General features: G+C 37.3%; 1 pseudogene; it reads right to left on the bottom strand.

Annotated features, from left to right (window-relative positions):
• Positions 1-2,954: 2,954 nt before the first annotated feature.
• LOC105498384 (caspase-3-like) lies at positions 2,955-3,567 on the bottom strand (annotated as a pseudogene).
• Between the last annotated feature and the right edge of the window lie 14,009 nt (positions 3,568-17,576).

Raw genomic sequence — 17,576 nt, 5'->3', positions numbered from 1 at the left:
AAGAATCTCAAATGTCTTATGTTAGTGAAATAAGCCAAGCTCAAAAGGCTTAATAGTGTATAAGCCCAAATATATGACATCCTGGAAAAAGACAAATTACAAGTACAGAGAACAGATCAGTTGTTGCCAGGAGCTGGGTGGGAAGGGGTTGACTATACAAAGGGGCATTTTTGGGGTGATGGATTGTTATATATATTGATTGTGGTGTGGTTACATGACACTATACATTTGTCAATACTCATAGAATGTACATCAAAAAGAGTAAAATTTACTATATTAAGTTAAAAAACTTTAAATGACAAGAAGCCAGTGATGGCAGGATGTTATAAAATTTGTGCTTTCACTATAGTAATTTGTTATATTTTCTGAAGTAATTTATCTATATATTTCCAGATTTCCTTTCCTTCCTTCCTTCCCTCCTTTCTCTCTTTCTTTCTTTCTTTTCCTTCCTTCCTTGCTTGCTTCCTTCCTTCCATCTTTTTTTTCTCTTTTCTTCTTTTCTTTTCTTTCTGTTTGAGATGGCATCTCACTCTGTTGCCCAGCCTGGAGTGCAGTGCTATGATCTCAGCTCACTGCAACCTCTGCCTCTAGGGTTCATGCAATTCTCCAGCCTCAGCCTCCTGAGTAGCTGGGATTACAGGCACACGACATCACACTTGGCGAATTTTCGTATTTTTAGTAGGGACGGGGTTTCACCATGTTGACCAGGCTGGTCTCAAACTCCTAACCTCAGGTGATCTGCCGCCTTGGCCTCCCAAAGTGCTCGGATTACAGGCGTGAGCCACTGCCCCCAGCCTCAAGATTTTCATTCAATTATTCCATACTGAAAAATTTTTCCTAAGAAAATTATAACAATATGAAAAACCTATATATATAGTGATGTTCATTACCTTCTTAATTGGTGAAAATGCTGCCTTATTGCTTTTACTTGCATTTCTGTGTTTGCTAGCAAATTTTTATATTTTTCTTATGTTTATTAGACAGTTTTATGAGAAAGAGTAAGATTAATATCCTCCAGTGGTTGAAGAGTAACAGATCTTCTGTTCTCTTCTCAGTAAACACACAGAACCATTCATTTCTGTGAAATAATTACAGAGAGTTGGGGATTTAGTAAATTTTTTACTGTTGTTGTAGAAAAATAAACACATTGAAATAAAAAAATACGATTGCTAGTCAGGCTATTTAGTAAGATTTTGATTTAAGAGTCTTTAGAACATTTTATCGTCAGAAATTTGTCCTCAAATTTTAAGTTTTCTAATTCAGTCAGAACCCTTGAATTTCATGTTTAATATAAGAATATGGGAAATGAAAACCAGAAGTTTTGTGCATTCATTTTCCTTGGGAGCTTACAATTTTGAACTCAGCCCAAACTTTTCATTCTTTTGCGTTCATTTAATTTTGACAAAAGGCGACTTTTCATTCATGAAGCTTTTAAACTGTCCATTAGATACTGCAAAACAACGTTTTGAAGAATGAAAAATAGATGAATGTAAACCACAAAATGCTTTCTTAAAAATGACCATATATTTAAAAAAATAAATTAGGAAAGTGCTACTACAAATGTGCTAGGATGAGGTGAAAAGGTAAATATTTGTGGGTGTGAAGACCATCTGTAGCAATGACAAAAACTAGAGATACAGCGCCTCCTCATTCGTGAAATCATTCACTGTTTCTTGAGCATCTACCATGTCTACAATGTTCTATGCACAGTGATTTTTTTTTACAAAGTAGACAACAATCCTTTCCCTCTTGGACCTCACATTCTAGCTTACTCAGAAACGGGAACAGGTGGAATTTAGTTCATCCTCAGGTGTTTTTTACCTTTTTGCTAAAAGCATACTATCTTATGTAAAGTTAATGACATGGATAAAACATTGAAATGTATATTCTACTATATTTTTCTAGTCAACATTTCTTTTATTTCCAGAGAAGACAGTTTTCCTGTCCTTAAACCTTTGACTTTCTCAAACTTAGATTCTCAGTAGGTGACCTTGCTTCTGATTTTATTGAGAAAATAGAAGCAATCAGAAGATAAAGTCCTTATCCGACCAAATGCACTGACCTGCATCCTTTAGAGATCATAGCCACTGCCTCCCTTCCTATTATTGTTTAGGAGGAGCAATGTGCCTATTTTAGGTCAAATCATACCCTCAGTCACTGCATTCAATCCCCTCTTTCCTACTCACAGTGTTCGCTTTTATCCATATCATTCCTAGATGTTTAGTTCTTTTCCATTTGCATAAAAATATGATATAACATTTCTAATCTTAAATAAAAAATTATCCCAAGATGCCACATCTTCCTGTAGCAGAGATCCCATGGTTCTCCCTTTCATAGACGCTCCCTGAACAAATTGTTTATAGATGCGATCCTCTCTTTACCTCTAGTTCTCTCTTGGAACCACTCCAATTTAGCCTTACTCACTTACATCACTCACTTATATCACTGCACACAGACAACTCTTATTCAGATTACCAAAGACCTCCAATATTGACATTGCCAAAGTCAATACCAATATTCAGTCCTCATTTCAAGAGGTCGTGATAGAATTGTTCACTTTCTCCTCAAAAACATGTCCTTACTTGACTTTGAAGATATTCCCTGTGAAGTCCCCCATTCCACTAAGCCTCCTTTGCTGTATTATCTTTCTCTTCCAGACTTTTACATGTTGAAGTACCCAGGACTCAGTCCTCAATCTCTTCTTTTCTTTACCTATACTCACACTTGCATTTCAAGACTTTAATAGCTCCTATCTGCTGATTATACCCAAAGTATGTTTCCAGCTCAGAATTTTCTTTGAACCATAGATTACTCCGAATGTTTGATTGGATGTTGCACAAGCATCTCAAATTTAAAGTGACCAAAAGTGAACTTCTTATTTCTCACCTTCCTCCAATTATATTCCTTCTGTAGTGTTCTCCATCATAGTAAACGGCATTTAATCCACTGAGTTGCTAAAGAATCTTAGGGTGATCTCTCACTCTTATCTTTCTTTGGTTCTCCAGTCTCAATTTATTAGCAAATGATGTCGCATATGCATACAAGAAGTCGGCCTCCACTGGTATTTTATGACACGCCATGTCATCATCAATACCACTGTCTGTCTCAATGCCAGATCCAGTTCTGTACCATGGCAGGCCTGAATAGTGAAAAGTTTGGGTTTTCCAGTTAGACTTCTACAACAATCCCCTCTGAAAAAACTTGTTATCTTTTTCTGGTCAACAGGTCCATTTGTTCCAAAAATTATTCCTTCTTCACCATGGCTCAGAAGCACACAAACAAAACTGCTCCTTTTGCTCTGATCTTCTTAAGAAACATTGCACATCAATTCCACAATTTCTTGACATGTAAGATCATTTTTATTCCTGACTTCACATTTCAAGTTTGTGAGTGTTTCCCTGAGGTTTGCCACATCGACATCTGTACCAGACCAAGATGCCATTCCAATGCTTTTATGATTCCACTTATTATCATTAATTGTTATATAATACATACACCCGTTTCAGGACAATCCATTTTATAACTGTTGTCCAAGGATATTCCAGAGTCCATTGATTTGCTTCCATGTATGATCTTCGGTTCCAAATTTTTAATGGATTTTTGAATCCACTGAGTTTTCAGTGTTCTCCGTGGATATTTTTATTAACGCACAGTCTCCTCACACCTTCCACAGCCTCCTCACAGCCAGCAGCTACCTGCTTTGCTCTGCACCTGCTTGGCTTCGGCATCCCACAGCCGGGAGAGGTGAGCTCCAGTCCAGAGTGTTATCTTTTACTCTGAGATTAGATTGTGTCTGTTATTTGGTTGCAAAATATACTACCTTTTATAAAAGGCTAATGAAGGAGAGGGTTGGTTGACTGGTTGGTTTTAAAAGCAATATACATGTTTTACATAATGAGAAGTTGGCAATTATATGGGTTTTTGTGTGTGGCAAAAACATAAAATTTACCATCTTAACCATTTTTACGTGTGCAGTACAATAGTATTACTTATATGTACATTGTTGTGCAACAGATCCATAGCGCTTTTTCATCTTACAAAACTGAAACTCTGTATCTGTTAACATCTTCCATTGTCCCCAAGTTTTCTGCCTCTGGCAGCCACCATTCTGTTTTCTGTTTCCAAGAGTTGACTACTTTAGATATCTCATATAAGTGGATTCATTTCTCTTTTTGTAATTGGCTTATTTCAGTTAGTGTAATGTCCTAAAGGTTTTGTAGCATTTGGCAGGGTTTTCTTTTTTAAAGCTGAATAATATTTCACTGTATGTTATGTACATCACATTTTATTTATCCATTCATCTGTCATATATATTTAGGTTGCTTCCAACTCTTGGCTATTGTGAATAATGCTGCAATGAACACGGGTGTGCAAATCTCTTTGATATTTTCAATTCTTTTGGGTCTATTTCCAGAAGTGGGATTGCTGGATCATATGGTGATTGTATATTTAATATTTTGAGGAATCTCCATAAAGTTTTCTATAGTAGCTGAACCATTTTACATTCTTACCAATAGTGTTCCCAAGGGTTCCAATTTCTCTACATCCTCACCAGCACTTGTTATTTTCTGTTTTTTTTTTCTTTCTTTTTTTGATAGAAGCCATCCTGACAATTGTGAGGTGGTATCTTATTGTGGTTTTAATCTATATTTTCCTGATGATTAGTGATGTTTAGCAACTTTTCATTTGTTTGATGGGCATTTGTATATCTTTGGAGAAATGTCTATTCAAGTCCTTTGTCCATTTCCTTCCACTCCTCCCCCACCCCTAAAAAAAAGGGTCTTTCTCTGTTGCCTAGGCTGGAGTGCAGTGGCACAATTACAGCTTACTGCAGCTTTGAACTCCTGGCGTCAAGCAATCCTCTTGCTTCAGTGTCCTGAGTAACTGGGACTACAGGCACATATCACCGAACCTGACTAATTTTTTATTTTTTTAGAGACAGAGTCTCACTATGTTACCAGGGCTGGTCTCAAACTCCTGTTCTCAAGCAATCCTCCTGCCTCAGCCTCCTTAGTAATTGGAATTATAGGAGTGAGCCGCCAAGCCCAGTCTCATCTCTTAATTAAGTTATTTGTTGAGTAGTTGTTGTTGAGTTGTATACTCTGGTTATTAATCACTTAGATATATGGTTTGCAAACATTTTCTCTTATTTTGTAAATTATCTTTTTACTCTGCTGTTTATTCCTTTGCCACACTCTTTAAATTTTGATGTAGTTCATTTGTCTATTTCTGCTTCTCTTACCTGTGCTTTCAGTGTCATTTCCAAAAAATTATTACCAAGACTAATGTCATGAAGCTTTTTTCCTATGTTTTCTTCTAGGAGTTCTATAGTTTCAGGTCTTATGGCTAGGTCCATTTTGAAGTAATTTTTGTATATAGTTTAAAATTGGAATTTAACTAATTTTTTGTCATGTGGCTATCTAATTTTCCCAACACTATTTATTGAAGAGACTAGTCTTTCTCCATTGTATAGCCTGGGCACATTTGTCAAAGATTATTTGACCATATATGAGAGGGCTTATTTTTGGGCTCTATTCCATTCTACAGGACTGTATGTTTGTCTTTCTACCAGTATCTTACTGTTTGGATTACTACAACTTTGAAATACATTTTAAAATCAGAAATTTTGAGACCTCTAGCTTTGTTTTTTTTTTTCTCATTTTAATTTTTTTAATTTATTTTTTTTGAAATTTTTCCAAAATCTAAAATTATGTGAACTATTTTTAGAATATTTTCTTTATGACAAATGATGTTTTACATAATGTTACTATATGTTCACTTGAATAAAAGCAAATTTCTGTTTTTAAGCTATATTCACTGATCTGTGGCATTCAAAAAGTCATATGTTTACAAGGTACATCTTTAACAATTTAAAATAAAAAAATTAAATATATTTCTATGAAATGTATAATTTTTGACTGTACATGATTTATTTGTCTACCCACACTCTCATTGTACAACTGTTGAGCAGCTACCATGTGCCTGGCAAGATAATCCAGCTCTGAAGATGAAAGACCTGGTTTCTGCCATCATGACACTTATGTCCCAGACAATAAACAAATGAAAAAATCGTGTTTAATATTATTATTTCATCAAATTACTTGCACAAGGGTACTCATCTGGAGGGACTTAGCTCTTACAGTTCTGATGTTTTCTCTACAAATGGCTTACAGAGCTTTGAAAATTGGTCAACTGATGAAACTATGAAAGCCTGTTTCCAGAAGAATAAGACTGCTTCAGCTTGGGATCTCTGGGAATGGCACTTATTATTACGTGTCTTACTTGGCAAGTCTAAAGCTCACTTTTCTCCATCTGTGAAATGGAAATGAGACAATCTTATAAGACGATGATTAAATGAGATAACGTAAGTAAAGTACAAATCGGTTAGCGCTCAATAAGTCTTAGCTACTACTGCCATCGTCATTAAACATTAATATATTTTTATTAATGCCCAGAGACAAAGAAAGTAGGGTAATTGTCTTAGGTAGCATAATGAGAAGGAAGCTCTGGCAACTTCTCTTTTAAACTTCTTGCTGGTTGCTGACTTACAAAAGAATTTTGTTGCAGGCAAAGTTTAGAATATCTGTTTTGACTTTACAGTTATTGATCAAGTGAACTGCAGTGCACTTTATTTTGGTTATTTGATAATTTAAGGGAGACTGTATAAAAATCATAGTCAAGTAATTATAGCTAATCAATACTGTTAACTAGGTAGCTTATTTACTTCTCAGTAGGCTGCCTTATGCCTGCATGAAGTCACTACCACTCTGCTACTATGGTTACCTGTGAACTTTGAACAAGAGACTGTCCCATATATGAAGGTGCAGTTTGCATCAATGACTAAAATGATCTTTAAAGAAAGAAAAAGAAAAAGACATGTGCTTTATTTTTCCATTTTGTGGCCCTCACTTCCAGTGTATATATAAAAGAAAAACATTTATTTCCTTATTTATTTAGTATGTTTGATAAATATTTAGAGTGTCTGCTATGTTCCAGGCTCTCACTGAAAATTCTAAGCTTTATCTGACAAATAGGGTATATCTGGTATCTTTACAACCTGGAAGCGACAAGTAACATGAATTTTTTTTGCAGGTTGATATAATAACATTTATTAAAATAATGCTGTAGGTTAACAGAAACAGCACAGAACCAAAGAATTAAAATGTAAGCTGTGTAAAATCCCAACTAAAACCCAAAAGTGTCTAATGTATCCATTCATTAGCTAACTAAAAGCCCAAAAAAAGACAAGACACCCAATATAATAAAGTACTGCCAAACAATTGGCAATTTGCAGTTATCAAAATTGTGGATTTTGCATTTTGTATCCTTTCCTCAATCAAGAACAAAATTCTTTTTGAATATTATAACATACATATAAAACAAATCAGAAAAACACATTATAAACTTGTAACAATGGCTGTAAATACATTATCTTACATGTTACTCATAGGCTATAGTAGTTGGTTATGGTATATATAGCATGAAACTACTAGATAATAAAGAATAGACAAAAATACATGTCAACTGTATGATAACATACAATTGACACTCCCATCTACCCATGCTAAAAAAATTACATAATACTTTTAGAAAAAAGTCTTAAAACTACATATTTTAATGAGAAATAAATTCAATAAAGAATGATAATACTGAGAACCAAGGCATTCAGATATTTCAAAAGTCATGCTTTTTTTCAGTTGATCCAAAATTTTGTCAACCAAGTTTTCAAAAGTTTGTTCAGAGCCAACATTACTGATAAATGTCACACATTTATTATTTCATACATTTCCTTTCTTACCCATAAAAGACCTCTGATAAACATCTAAAATGTCCAGGTATAACATAGTTGAGATGAAACTGGATCAAATACTGGTATTGTTTTTAACAACTATCACCTCAAGTGTCACGAATTTATTCAACCAACCAAACAATATAAAAACCAAAATGGCACAATATATACTGTAAATAAATCAAAACTGTATGTGTAACAGAAAGACAAAGCAGTGGCATATTAAACCCAAGCTAGCTAGATACAATACAAGGAATGTCTATTGCATAGTAGATTAAGAATTGGAATAAGTCTGAAGAAAAGAAAGTGCCTTATTTTCCTTCATGGTCATTTAGTCAAGTGTCTCATAAAGATCAGCTCCTCCCTCAGAATAGTTACTCAGTCAGTCTGTATGTGAAAGAAGTTAACACATGTTACTCAGTCAGTCAGTATGTGAAAGAAGCTATGAGGGAGACAAATGACTTGATTGTTTGAATTACATGATTTTTGCCAAGTTACCTTGATGCAAATTTACCTAATCTGATACTGTGAAAAGATTTGATAACTTTTCTAATGCCTGACTAGTAAGTTTTAAAACACTATTCTTTAATTGAATACTTTTGGTTGTTTCAGTCCTTAATGTTAGCCCAAAGGATTCTGAGATAAAAATTATGTGTGATCTGAACTTCAGTTTACAGACAAAATTAGAGCTTTGTTTTATTCGGAGAAGGGGGATGCATTCATTTTTTAAAATTTTGTTTTTAAGTAATTGGAGATAATAGGATACCTAGCAAACATTTTCATGAAAGTGAATATTTGTGATTTTCATTCTGGGAAACAATGATTTAAATCACTCAAATTTAATGACATGTCTTTATATCATACCAGATAACTTGCATAGTGCATCTCTTTACTGATTTCAGTAACCTCTGCCTCCCCTGCCCCTTAACTTTAAAATAATGTGAAAAACTATCCTCATAGTGCATATAAATACTCAACCACATTTCAGCTTAAGTTTCTAATTTCTCAAGAAGTTCAAACAGTTAGTTATGTAGTTGAAGCAATTTGTGCGCAAAGCCTACATCTAAATACTTGAGTGAATAATCATTAACTGCTCAGTACCAGATATGGCAGTGCACAGCATAAACAACTACTCAGAGACCTACTGTACTCAAGCAATGTGACTCCCATTAGTGTTGGCCAGTTCCTCAGAAGTTGGGGGATCAATGCCATCTAATCAAGCCAAATAGAAGCAGTGTATTGCTTTCCAACAAACAGTGTGAAAATTAGGGCAACTGATATTTTTATTGTAGGCAAGGCTGAATGATCAGGAATGCTTATACATCAACAGGGATACTAGAGTTAACAAAGCACAGACTGAATGAGATCACAGTAGTCTGGAATGTTGGCTTTAAACCAGTGCTTGAAGGTGATACAGAGAAAGGATGTAATTTGATTGACTCTTTTTGATTCAAGGGCCTTGGCGGGCTGAGGTCCAAGTAGTGTCAGAGCCTTGATGAAGTCAATAAACTGCATGTTTGCTCAGTGTTCAAGTGGTATGGCCCTAGCAGCTGACACAGAGCCTTGAAGCTCTAAGCATTAGGGGCTTATATAATGAGTGTTCTAGCACCCCATGTCCAATGTACTCACAGAGGCTTGAGGATTCTAGGAGGTCAAGGCTTCCCAGGGAATCAGAAGAAATGTGGAACATTTGGGAACAAGTGGCTGTTGTCAGGGTTTTCCCTCTATGATCCTGGGATTGGCTAGATCCTTGCTTGCCTAGCTCAGTGCTGTCCCAGCGGTGTGGGATGCCTAGAAATCCTGGTACTCTGAGTAGTAAAGATGACAAGGTCTGGAAAAGGAGGGCTTTCAGATGGTAGCCTGCTGGATAGAGTGAAGAGGTCACTTACATAAGCTCTTCACTGCTGGGACATTTGGTTGCCATTTGCTTTCTTGACTTGAAGAAGGAAAATTGAACCAAATACACTCTTCAATTTGGAGCAAAGCAAGCCCTGAAGGGTTATTTCTCAGAATAAAGGTAGCCTGAAGGCTATTTGGCTTTGGTTTATACTTATTTATCTCATATACAAACCAAATTCCTAGACATAGGAAAAAAATGACTTTTATCCCCAAGCAACTGTTAACTACAGCAAGAAGAGTTATAAAAAGCAAATTTTTAATTCTGGGACTGGTGTGAAGTATATCCCTTGGATGTAGTGTCTTTATTCAATGCACAGCATGAAAAACTAGTCAAGGCTTTGCATTTCTACCTAGTTGTTAATAGATTTGCGATCTAAATAATTTCGTTTTGAGGAAGAAGCAGAACAGCTGCAATTAACTATAGGATATCAATAACTACCCACAATCCCCAACCCAAGCCCTAGACTCTTTTTGCACAAGTCTCTTCTTTCCTCAAGATGTCTGAAACATATTGTTAAGTCATGAAGGAACTGACCAAACTTCTAATATTTAGGCATGATTCTCATATAACCTGTATAATGTCAGAGGGTCATTGTCATTTTTCTGGCTTCAGTCCTTCACATTCAAAGGAGACTAAAAGCTTTTATATTTGTTCCAAGTAGAACTGGATTTCCGCAAATCTCATTTCACTGACTCATAAATTGGTCCTTTTTGCTGCCTTACGTTAGCCAAGTGTTTCATTTCCTGCACTAGGTTTCTATGATTATTTTCTTTTTCTTTTTTTTCTTTTTTCTTTTTCTTTTTCTTTTTTTTTTTTGCGACAGAGTCTTACTCTGTCACCCAGGCTGGAGTGCAATGGTGCAATCTCAGCTCACTGCAACCTCCACCTCCCGAGTTCAAGTGAATCTCCTGCCTCAGCCTCCCAAGTAGCTGGGATCACAGGTGTCCCCCTCCACACCCAGCTAATTTTTGAATTTTTAGTAGAGACAGGGTTTCACCATGTTGGCCAGGCTGGTCTCGAACTCCTGACCTCAGGTGATCCACCTGCCTTGGCCTCCCAAAGTGCTGGGATTACAGGCGTGAGCTACTGTGCCCGGCCAATATTTTCTAGTTTTAATGATGTCCAAAGAGGCAGCTCTAACACGGTGTACTAAATATAAACCCTGTTCTTGGTTACTGCCAGTATCTATTCTATAACACTTATTTATCTCCTCACAGGTCATTCCTGTCCTTGCTCACCACTGCACAAGTTGCTGGGATCAGTGTGCTGCCATCTTGTACCAGTGCAGATCTTAGAGTATTTCACTCTTTTAAAATTATAGTTGTATGCCTTAGGGCGCAAGTGAGTCCTGTGTGGGTGGATTAATCTAAGGAGAATCTGCATGCCAGTCGTGGTGGTACCTAAATCATCCCTTCACTCCTACCTTATCCACTTTTGTCTGAATCTAAGTAGTGTAACTTGACTCTCACTTTCCTTAGGATGAATTCTTTTCCTAGTTTGCTCTGTGTCCCTGCCCAAATCTCTTACCAAATTGTAATCCCCAGTAGTGGACATGGGGCCTGGTGGGAAGTGATTGAATCATTGGGAGTGGATTTCCCCTTTGGTGCTGTCCTCATGACAATGAGTGCATTCTTGAGAGATCTAGTTGTTTAAAAGTGTGTAGCACCTTCCATCTCACTCTCTTCCTCCTGTTCCAGCCAGTGTAAGACGTGCCTGCTTTCCCTTTGCCTTCTGCCATGATTGTAAGTTTTCTGAGGCCTCCCAATCCATTCTTCCTGTACAGCCTGCAGAACCATGAGCCAATTAAACCTCTTTTCTTTATAAATTACCCAGTCTTAAGTAGTTCTTTATAGCAGTGTGAGAACGGACTAATACAGCATCACTTTCTGTAAATAGCTCTCTGGTGTCCTGTCCCATTTCAACTAGTTCCTTACTGAAGCACAGGTTATGATACAAAAATAAGAAAGAAGGCCTTGAAAGAAAGAAAACTGGGAATCAAATCAATGTAGACCATATAAAAGCATATTTACTTTGGCCTGGGGGAGGGCAGATTGGAGGAGGGAGCTGGCAAAGGACAAGGGTCCTAAAAGCCACTGATGTTAGGCCTGATTGAAGGAATATTGAATTATTTCCCCTGCCTCCAACTTATATTTTGTTAGTCTGTACTTAAACGAATAGGATTGAGAAACCGGCTTTAAATGCCTCCTTATCATAGCCAACAAAATGCTCCTACTTCCTGATTGACCTCCTCCTTCATTATCTCTCTGACTTTGTCTCCTCTCTTTAGCCCACTCAGTAATTCTGCTCTGGGTACACTGATCTGTTTTCTGCTGCTCAAGTATAACAAATATGCTATTTTCTCAAGGCCTTTGCACTTGCTTTTTTATTTCCTCCAGGTCTCTGTTCACATACTGCCTTCTCAGGGAAGTCTTCCCTGACCACACGATCTAAATTAACACCCCCTTACTCTCCAGCTTACCTTACTTGACAGTGGATATCTGTCATGCATGATTTTCCCAAATATTTTGTATACCTTCTTCTCATTTTAGTAGTTTTCCATATTGTGAACCCAATGTAAACTCCAATTTTTCTAATGTAGAATTAAAAAAAAAAATCTGGAATTTCCAGCCCCTCTTACCAGTGGAGTGCAGATACCGCTGATCAGATGGAAGGCTTTGCTTTGGAAGGCAGCTGTGTGACAAGCAGGCTGAACATGGGCACTCCTTGTGTTAATGCAAGTGTCAGCCGGAGCCCCAAGCTTCCATGTTGGCAGGAGCGAAAGCAGCCTTTGCCTGTGTCAAAGGCAGTGTGGCGTAAAGATCAGTGGTGGCAGCAGCAGCTGCAGCTTCCCTTCTGATCAATTTTATAGTATAGTTCTGGAGGTTGTTTTTCTGTGAGCTTTCCATCAGCTCTTAGATCCCTTCCTGCTGAGACAACTACTGGATTCAGCCCTCTGCATGTAGGACTCTGAGTGGTACAACATGCATTCATGCATTTATGTTTTTCTCATGGTGTTCTATATATTATTTATTTGATTGTTTGATTATTATCTACTAGAATGTGTCCCTAGTATCTAGGACAGTACCCCGTTCATAGTAAGTGCTCAGTAAATATTTGATGACTAGAAAAATGCACTAAACATGACAGGATTTCTTTTATCGTCTAGATATTTTAGCTGTTGGTATTAGTTATCTCCTGTTGCACAATTCCTCTAAGTCTTAAAGCAGCAAATATTTCTTATCTCACATGGTTACTATGGGCCAGGAATCTTGGAGCAGTTCAGCTGGGTAGTTCTGGCTCAGGTTTTCTCAGGAGGTTGCCAACAGGATGCATGCAGGGAGGGGCTCCAGTCATCCAAAGGCTTGATGGGGCCTGGAAGGTCTACTTCTAAGATGGTTCACTCACATAGCTGTTGGCAGGAGACCTTAGTTTCTTGTCATGTGAACCTCTCTATGGGTTACTCAAGTGTCCTCACCACGTGGCTGCTGGTTCCTTCTCCTGACCAAATGAGAAGAGGCACAGAGACAGAGAGACAAAGAGAGATAGAGGCAGAGAGAGACAGATGGACAGATAGAGACAGAGACAGATAGATACAAAGAAAAATATAAACAGACACAGAGACCGAAAGAGACACACACAGAGATATAATGACAGAGAGACAGAGACAAAGAGAGAGGTAGAGAGGCACAGAGAGAGCCATTATTATAATGTCTTTATAATGGTATTTCCATTATAAATATTATAATATTTATTATATTATAAATGCAAATGTTATAATGTCTTTTTTTGGTATTTCCTGGTCTCAGAAGTCTAACACTGCCACGTCCACCACACTCTATTCATTAGAATCACATATTACTGCCCACACTCAGGCAAGGGGAATGAGACTCCATCTTTTGAAGGTAAGAATATCAAATAATTTTTTAAATGATTTTAATACCACCGTACCATTAAAGCATGGAGTAAAAGAAGCTGTAGGCCTATCTCTCATCTCTTTCTTGGATTTCCATCAAACGTTTCCTCATCCCCCTGTCCTTAGCAATATATTCAGCTAAAATACTGCATTTTCTGCCCTTCTTGAAGTTTGATTTGGCAGCATGATACAGTGCTGGGAGGCTGCTCACTCAGCAGGATGTGGGCCCCTTTCACACTTCTGCCGTTTCTTTCTTCCTGCTCTTTGCAATGTAAATGTGATGATGGGCCCTCCAGTAGATACCCTAGCAGTATCTCTATATCTTAGCAGTATCTCTATATCTTAGCAGTACATCCAGTAGATATCCTAGTAGGTATCTGCCAATATATCTATATCCTAGCAATATATCCAGTAGATATCCTAGTAGATATCCATGAGCAATCTAGAGAATGAAATATATATATATATATAGAGAGAGAGAGCAAAATTAGAATGCATAATGATTGTGGAGTCACCAAACAAGCTCTGGACTGACTATCTCCTCTCTATCCTATCTTGCTTAAGCCAAAATTCCTTTGGGTTTCCTTTTATTTATAATAAAACTGATTCTGATATATGTATCCTGGGTGAGTGTTTCCAAATGTCTTTTGTTTACTCTCTTTTCTTAGGAAATTGTCTGTTCTACCGTGCAGTAACTCACTGGCAGAGCTTAAACTGGAAGCCATTGGCCTTTAATCCCAGCACAGGTCTGCTTCTACTTCATCATACAGATTCTGTGGATGCCAAGGAAAGAAGTTCTTTTCCAGCCAGAGTAGAAAAGCCAGGAATTATTGAAATTTTATTTCAGCTCTTTAGATATTAGGGACTTTGTATGATGACAAACTTAGGAGTCTCACGAATGCTTCACTAACTTTGGTTTTTAGTTAAATAAATCTTTCTCAGCAGGGGAGATATTACTTGTTTTGTTTTCATTCGCCGGTTCTGTCCACTAAGCTCAACCTATTATTCTTTACTCCACAGTTTGTTGAGATTTTCTGATATCCCTTATACTAAAACTTATCTCTTAGAGTCCTTTCCAGACTCTAGAAAACTCCCTATGGTGACAATAGTGTATTTTCAGAACATTTATTTTTTACATGCCAGATACCTCGCAGTCATTATTTCTAACTCTTGCAGCCATCTGGAACAGTAGCACTATTATCATCTCCATTTTTTGGAAGAGGAAATCAAGAACTGGAGCCTTATTTGGGGTTGCACAGTTCAAAAGTGGCTGAACCTGGATCCAAACCAGGCTCAGAATGACCCCAGAGCCCGTGTTCTTTCCACTTCTCCTGTTCTTTGCCCTTCACTGAAATCTTGTTGGATACAGTTACAGTAGAAAGAATAAACATGGAATGAAAACTACAATGTAATTGCCAAATTGGCTGACTCCAGCATGTACAGTCTTGGGAATGTGTCTGTCTATAATATTTTTTCTTAATATAATTTTTGGAAAACAGATTGGCAAATCCTCATTAGCTAGCATGGGCCATCAGCCAGGATGTGGGAGTCACTTCATAAAATGAAATCTTATGTTAAAATAGTGTTTATTGAAACCCCAGAGGGTTATGATTTTAGTGAAGATACTCAATGGTAAACACTTAGACCTTGCCCTCCTCTCTATTCTCCTTCTCCTTGGGTCCTTTCAGACGGGCAATAGTGTCACGGGAAGCCACAGGTGTGCAAAGTCCAGTGAAGCGAAGAGGGTCACAATTGGGGAGGATGGAGCGGAAAGAGAGACGGTAGGAACATTCACATGTTTTCCATTAGCAAAATACTTTTTTTTTCATTGAATTAATATTTTATTTAACCCTCACATACCAAAATAAGCTAGGTTTCAAAAATGATGTTTTATAAAGGAAGAAGCTGATAGGCAGAGAGGTTAAGATCATAAAGTGAGGGATCAAGTTAGAATCTGAATTCAGAGTTATCTGATCACAAATCTCATGCCCTTAGTAGTATATCATGTTTCCTTTCATGAGCAGTAATATTAATAGTATCAGATGTTTTTATCCTGCTTTGTGTTTTGCATATATTCTCTCATTATTTTCATAATCATCCCATCAGGTGCTTGTGACAGTAAATTTTGTGTGTCAATTTGGCTAGGCTATGGTACACAGATATTTAGTCAAACATTATTCTAGATGTTTCCATGAAAATATTTTTAGATGACATTAATATTTAAATTGGTAGATTTTGAGTAAAGCAGATTACCCTCCATAATGTGAGTGGGCCTCATCCAATCAGATGAAGGCCTTAAGAGAAAAAGATGGACTCCTGCTAATAAGAAGGAATTCTGCTAGCTGTTTGCCCGTGGACCCACACTGAAACTTTTCCCCAACTCTCCAAATCTCCGGAGATTCCCCAAATCTCCGGCCTACCCTGCAGATTTTAGACTTGTCAAGCTTCTAAAATTGCAGGAGCTAATTCCTTAAAATAATCTCTCTCTGTATATCCATCCTGTTGGTTCTCTTTCTCTGGTCAACTCTAATACAATAGTTATTATTATCACCCTATTTTATGGATGATTAAAAAGGTTCAGAGAGTTTTAATACATTGCCTTCTAAACTGCTGAACTATCCAGGGTGACACAGCTAATGACTGGGGGACCTGATACTCAAAATCAGTTTACTTGTTTTGAAGTCTTTCTTTTTCCGCCTTCTTAGAAATTATTCTTTACCTCCTACAGTTCTAGAGGTCAGAAGTATGAAATCAGTTTCACTGGGCTAAAGTCAAGGTGTCAGCGGGGCTTTTTAAGGTCCTGAGGGGGAGGATTTGTTTCCTTGCCCTTCTCAGCTTCTTGTGGCTGCCTATGTCCCTCTGCTTGTGACTTCTCTCTCCATCTTCAAAGCATACCGTTCCAATCTCTGCTTCCCTCAGCACCTGGCCTTTCTGTCTTCTGGAGTCAGAAAGTATCTTCCTCTGCATTCCTCCTATAAGGACTTTTGTGATTACATTTAAGGCTCACCTGGATATTCCAGGCTGTTCTCCCCAACTCAAGATCCTTAAATTAATCACATCTGCAAAATCTCATTTGCTCTATAAGGCAACATTCACAGGTTCCAGGGATTATGATGTGGGTCTCTCTAAGAGCCATTATTCAGCCTACTACACTTAGCTTTGTCTTTTTTTAAATTTTAAAATCATACATAATTTAATTTGATTACACAAATATGCCTACTTCTTTACTTTCTCATTTACTTTACTAATTCTTTTATGAAGTAGATTCAAATGAGAGCTTTGAAAAGAAATGATTCGAAATACTGGAACAAAGACTAGAATTATTGAATTAAACACATTATATCTGCTTTAAAAAAGCTATGACTCAGAATCCATAGATAGCCTCAAAGTGATTTACATGAACTCTTCTGCCTTAGAGAAAGTTTATCAAATCTATTAACCAATTACCAAGGTGACTGATTTGAGTAGCATGTTTGTGAACTTCTCTTCTGTTTAGGAGAATGACCAAAATGTAGGGCTCAGGTGGGAGAGGAAGCAGAGGTGAACGGTAATCTTCTGGTTGTGTAATCACTTTCCAGATGACTGAGAGCTGGTTTGTAAGTTTGATACATCTATGTAGAAAACTCACTTTGCTAAAAAAGAAAAAACTCACTTTGCTCCAGTGGGTTCTTATTTTCTTGTCCTAAAGAAACCCCCAGGGACTCATTTGGTTAGATTTCATGCCACTAGAGCAGGTTTTCTAGTGTCAGCAACTTATTTCCTCACCTTCAGCAGCCTCGTGTGACATTGAGATTCATGCCTCAGCTCACCTGATCTGTATAGTGACAAGAGAGCTTAAGCTCTGTGGTCAGACAGACCCGCATTTGAATCCCAAATCCACTACTTAGTATGTGGTGTCCTTGAACTTAGTGCAAAGCTTTAATACTCCATCAGCAAAGTGAGGCTAATAGCTTTCACACATAGAGGTTGACTAG

This window comes from Macaca nemestrina, chromosome 1 (assembly GCF_043159975.1).
Source record: "Macaca nemestrina isolate mMacNem1 chromosome 1, mMacNem.hap1, whole genome shotgun sequence".
In the NCBI taxonomy this organism is placed as follows: domain Eukaryota; kingdom Metazoa; phylum Chordata; class Mammalia; order Primates; family Cercopithecidae; genus Macaca; species Macaca nemestrina.
Note: the sequence above shows the minus strand (reverse complement) of the source record. Positions and strands in the feature narration are given on the sequence as shown.